Here is a 5,032-nt window from a genome sequence, read left to right as displayed (position 1 = left end):
AGGAGTCCTTGATATCTATTAGCTCTTGGGGATTTTTTGTTTTGGTTTCATTTTTCTAAAAATTGTGGCAATATATATACAACATAAAATTTACAGGAGCAGGTTTGGAGAGAGACTTGAAAGAGTTCAATTTTTTTTTTTTTTTTGAGACAGGGTCTCACTCTGTTGTCCAGGCTGGAGTGCAGTGACTTTATCATAGTTCACTGCAGCCTCAAACGCCTGGGTTCGAGTGACTCTCCCACTTTAGCCTCTCAGTCAGCTAGGACTGTAGACATGTACCACTATTCTTGGGTAATTTTTATTTTTAGTTTTTTTGTAGGGATGGGGTTTCACTATGTTGCCTAGGCTGGTCTCAAACTCCTGGACTCAAGCAATCTTCCCACCTTAATCAACGTACACTACTTTCACATGTACAATTCAGTGACATTAAATACATACACGTTGTTGTGCGACCATCACACTATCATCCCAATAACTTTTTCGTGATCCCAAAAACTTTTTCATCATCCCAAACTGCCGCTCTTTTCTTTTTTTTGAGACAGAGTCTCTGTCACCCAGGCTGGAGTACAGTGGCACAATCTCGGCTCACTGCAGCCTCCACCTTCTAGGTTCAAGCAATTCTTCTGCCTCAGCCTCCTGAGTAGCTGGGACTACAGGCATGCGTAACCACACCTGGCTAATTTTTTGTGTTTTTAGTAGAGACAGGGTTTCACCATGTTGGCTAGGCTGGTCTCGAACTCCTGACCTCGTGATCCACCCGCCTCGGCCTCCCAAAGTGCTGGGATTACAGGCATGAGCCACTGCGCCTGGCCAGCTCTTTTATTTTAGTTATGATTGCTATGATTATTTCAGATGTAGCCTCCCGAGTAGCTGGGATTACAGGCATGCATCAGTATGCTTGGCTAATTTTTTGTATTTTTAGTAGAAAGAGGGTTTCACCATGTTAGCCAGGGTGGTCTTGAACTCCTGACCTCAAGTGATCTGCCTGCTTCTGCTTCCCAAAGTGCTGGGATTATAGGCATGAGCCACCGTGCCCGGCCACTAAGATAATTTTTTAAATGAGATAGAGAAAAAAAGATACCATGAGAAACAAAACGGTGAATTTCAGCCGGTGTTTCGTGGTTTGTATGGAGAAACATATTTTGTCTGATTGGCTTGATTACTTTTTTTTAAGCGAAAAACACCTTTGCCATAATTATTCATTTTATAGCGAAACCACAGGAAGAAAGCTTGTGTGAACTCAAGCTACCCCATAGTACCTTTCTAACAACTAGATTAATGTTTGCCATTAGACAATCTTTCCATTAAATTAATGGCTACCTTTTTGGATTAGACACTCACCTTCCATTTGGCACTCAGAGTCATTTCCTTGTCACTTGTTCCAAAGGAAAATCACTTAGGATAACTGAAGACCTTAGGGTAACGAGCTTTTATGATGTCTGTCCTGATCCTTCCTTTTGTACAAAATTTATGAATTCTCCTTGCTCTTCCATATCAAGTCATGTATATTCTCTTTGGCTTTCAGCCTGATCCCACACCCTCTGTGCCGTCCTGAGCTCACCCTATTTATATGACATCCCATTTTCCTCAACCCTTCAATACCAGTTATGTTAATTTCCTTATAGTTATCAAATATGTTATATTCAGCCAATCCTTATGTCTCTACCCACGTTGTACTTGCCTTTCCTTTTATTCATGTAGAATACCTTTCCCCTTTATCCATCCTAAATATTTTCATCCTTCACTACCAACAAAATCCTACTTATTCTCTAAGGTTCTGATCCATATCAATTTCTTCTTTCTGTGAGTTTGTATAGCTTATAAATTACTACTATTGTTTATTAAGCACATATTGAGTGCCAGGCCCATTATCTCTACTCCTTATTCCAATTACACAAGGTAATTGTTATCATCTTCATTTAATGAAAAGGGAAACAGAAGTTCAGAAACATTATATAATTTGCCCAACATCACACACTCTAAATTGCTAAGCTGAAGAGTGAACTACAGGAGTGATGGATTCTAAAGCTCTTACTCTGTCTACCTATACTTTCTCTTACACTACATACTATACAGAAGTGTTCCTTTTTTTTTTTTTTTTTTGGTACTATGGGAGTCAATGGAAAATGTTTTCTAATTGTTTTGTGTGCATTAGTCTCTCCTAAATTTGTTAATGAAATCAGATACTATATAATTTAAGAGTTGCATTCAGTCACTAGTTCTGGAGATACAGGAGTTGAGACCAGGTGTGGTGGCTCATACCTGTAATTCCAGCTCCTTGAGAGGCCAAGGTGGGAGGATTGCTTGAGGTTGGGAGTTTGAAACTATCCTGGGCAACATACTGAGACTCCATTTCTACAAAAAAAAAAAAAATTAAATTTTATTATTTTATTATTACATTGGGCCCACACCTGTCATCCTAGCTCCTGGGAGGCTGAGCTGGGATGATCCCTTGACCCCAGGAGTTAGAGGCTGCAGTGAGCTATGGTTGCAACCACTATACTCCAGTCTAGGTGACAGAGGAAGAGTCTGTCTCTAAAATCCAAAAACAGGAACATAGCCTCTTTTTGCTGTTTCCTCTGCCATCCCCAGGGTGGGGACCTTTTCCTTGTGTTAACGAGATGGCTGCTGGAAGTCCAGACCTCATATTTCTGTTCCAGGCAAGGTGGAAAGGATTAAGGGTAAAGGGTAGGCCTCCCAGCCAAATTTTAAAGACTTTTTCTGGAAGTCTCGCTAATAGCTCATTGGCCACCAAATTTGCAAGGAAGGCTGGGAAATATTTTATAGCCAAGTACACTGACATACCCAACAATAAAGGTTTTTTGTTTCCAAGAAAGAATGGCTGTTAAATAGTGGTCTCAGCCACAGAGACCCATGTCTCAGTCTTTTATATTTTCACAGCACCTAGTAGGTGCCTCATAACACTGGTGGGCAGTCTAACGTAGAGAAATAGACAGGAGCCAAGGTAATTTAAAAAACGGATGCATGAAGAAACTGAGAAGATGGCCATATGTAGTTTCTAATTTATAAGTACTTTATAAGAAAATAGACACCCACTAATTTCTCCCTAAACAATCCTACTGTCAACTCAGGCTTCATGTGTGGAAGGATTATAAAGTTAATGTCAAGGTTAAGAAAATAAAGCCAGGTCATTTGAAATTGAGTGGATTCATTGTATTTCCTTTAGCCTTTTTTTTCTTCTTTTTTGCATATATTGTGTTTCCATTTACGAAATTGGCATTAGAAAATGTTCCATTTTGCAAAGGCTCGCTGTAAACAACCACTTCAGACAGAATGACCAGTACTTAGGCAGTATCTGATGAGCACTTAGAACAAAGAGTAAATTACATTTCCAATAGAAATTAGCGCTGTGAATTCTGGAACTCTCCTGAGTTTCTTATTTTGATTTCCAAAATAATTCAAAGCTTTAAAGAAAAAATCTAGGCCGGGCGTGGTGGCTCATGCCTGTAATACGAGCACTTTGGGAGGCCGAGGTGGGTGAATCACCTGAGGTCAAGAATTTGAGACCAGCCTGGCCAACATGGCAAAAACCCGTCTCTACTGAAAACACAAAAATTAGCTGATCATGGTGGTGCGCGCCTGTAGTCCCAGTGACTTGGGAAACTGAGGCAGGAGAATTGCTTGAACCCGGGAGGCAGAGGTTACAGTGAGTTGAGATCGCGCCACTGCACTCAAGCCTGGGTAACAAAGCAAGACCCCATCTCACCAGAAAAAATAAAATAAAAATAAAAATCTGTGCTAATTACCTGAAATGTTTCTCCAGCCCCTAGATTAACATCAAGAGAGGGTCTTTGAGATACAAAGCACATTTCTTTAATTTTTAATTTTGATACAGTCTCAAATTCTGTGTGCCCTTAACCCAGAATCATCAATTGTTTTAGCTTATTTGCTTCATCATTCTCTCTCTCTCTTTCTCTAGCATGTGTGTATGATTTTTTTCTGAAAAGTTTTAGAGTAAATTGGAGACAGGAGATGTTAGGAGACCCCTGAACACTTCAGATTATTTGCTGGAAAAAAGGACATTTTCTTATATAACCATAGCAAAATGATTAAAAGAAGAAATTTAACTTTGATGCAATACTGTTATCTAATCCAGGGTCCGTGGACAAATTCCATTAATTGCCCTGATAATGTCTTTCTGTAGTTGTTTGACTTTCCCAGGTCAAATCTAGCCTTAGACCATGCAATGCATTTGGTTGTCTCATCTCTGTAATCTTTAATCTGGAAGAGTTCTTCAACTTTTCATTGACTTTCTCTTACTTGAAATTTTAAAAAAAGTATAGGGCAGTTATTTTGTAGAATGTTCTACAAAATAATTTCTAAAATGTTCTGACTTGCCTAGTGATTACATTCAGGTTGTATATTTTGAGCAGAAATACCATAGAAGTAGTGTTTTTTTCCTTCTCAGCGCTTTATATGAGAAAGTAGGTGATGGTGGTTTATCTTAGAACATCATGTACTTTGATCTCTGGTTAAGGCAGTATCCACCATATTTCCCCACTGTAAAGTTACTCTTTTAACTTTTTTTTTTTTTTTCCGAGACAGGGTCTCTCACTCTGTTGCCCAGGCTGGAGTGCAGTGACTTGATCTCGGATCACTTCAGTCTCAACCTCCCTGGCTCAACCGATCCTCCCACCTCATCCTATGGAGTAGCTGGGACTACACGTGTGTGCCCCGCACGCCCTGCTAATTGTTGTATTTTTTGTAGAGATGGGGTGTTGCCATGTTGTCCAGGGTGATCTTAAACTCCTGGGCTTAAGCATTCCACCCACCTCTGCCCCCCAAAGTCCTGGGACCGCATGCATGAGCCACTACACCGGCTACTGTTTTTCCTTTTGTAATTAAAAAAGCAATTGGTCATTGAGGCCAGGTGCAGTGGCTCACTCCTGTAATCCCAGCACTTTGGGAGGCAGAGGCGGGCAGATCACCTGAGGTCAGGAGTTCAAGACCAGCCTGGCCAACATGGTGAAACCTCATCTCTACTAAAAATACAAAAATTAGCTGGGCATGG

This window comes from Mandrillus leucophaeus, unplaced genomic scaffold (genome assembly GCF_000951045.1).
Source record: "Mandrillus leucophaeus isolate KB7577 unplaced genomic scaffold, Mleu.le_1.0 Scaffold284, whole genome shotgun sequence".
NCBI lineage: Eukaryota > Metazoa > Chordata > Mammalia > Primates > Cercopithecidae > Mandrillus > Mandrillus leucophaeus.
This window is presented reverse-complemented; position numbering follows the sequence as displayed.